Genomic DNA, 822 nt, shown 5'->3' on the forward strand with positions numbered 1-822 from the left:
TAAGCCAGGTCCCTTGAAACATAGGCTGTGCAGATGTTTCTTCCCTGCAGCGACTGTGTCAAGCAGCAAGGATGGACCGGCTTCCAGCATCAAACCACATTATTTTTTTAAAATTCCTCAATGTTTTCTGAAGCATACTCAAGAAAGCATACTTTGCTTCAGCCATAAAGACCTTATGGCTGGCCGGTGTGGCTCAATGGTTGAGCTCAACCTAAGAACCAAGAGGTCACAGTTCAATTCCTGGTCAGGTCACATGCAATAAAAACTGCAAAGAAAAGCAAAGAAGTGATGTCATAACAGTCAGGCTCGTGGTTTCTCAGGAAGGAGGCATAGGAGTGCATTTGAGAAGGGCCTGAAACGTTCATTTTTTGCTCTAATGATAACATGTCTGCTCAGTAACTATTACACCTACCTTTATTTTACACTTTAAAATATAATTGTGTTACATTTCCCAATAAAAAGGTTAATTAAAAATTAAGTAAATAGAAAAGAGAAATACATTGATGAGACAAGCGCCAGCATCTTTGAAAAGCGAGTTCGCGGTTGTTATCTCCGCTGGGAAAGCTGGTGCGAGGTGCAGAGGGGGACAGAGCATCCAAGGTGGCAAAGCGAAGACGCGCCATTTAACGGACTGAGGCTCCGTGCCAGGGAGAAAGGAACATGCCCAGACCTTTCGCGGGCACTGGCTTGACAGTAGCCAGGGAACCCGCCAGAGTGGGCGCTTCCAGGTCAAGTGACAGCGCAGCTCCCGTCACCAACCAATGAAACTGCCCGCGCAGCCAGCGGCGCGCAGGTGGGACCTGCCCAAAGGCGGCCCGCGCA

The sequence above is a fragment of the Myotis brandtii genome, unplaced genomic scaffold (genome assembly GCF_000412655.1).
Source record: "Myotis brandtii unplaced genomic scaffold, ASM41265v1 scaffold220, whole genome shotgun sequence".
Lineage (NCBI taxonomy): Eukaryota > Metazoa > Chordata > Mammalia > Chiroptera > Vespertilionidae > Myotis > Myotis brandtii.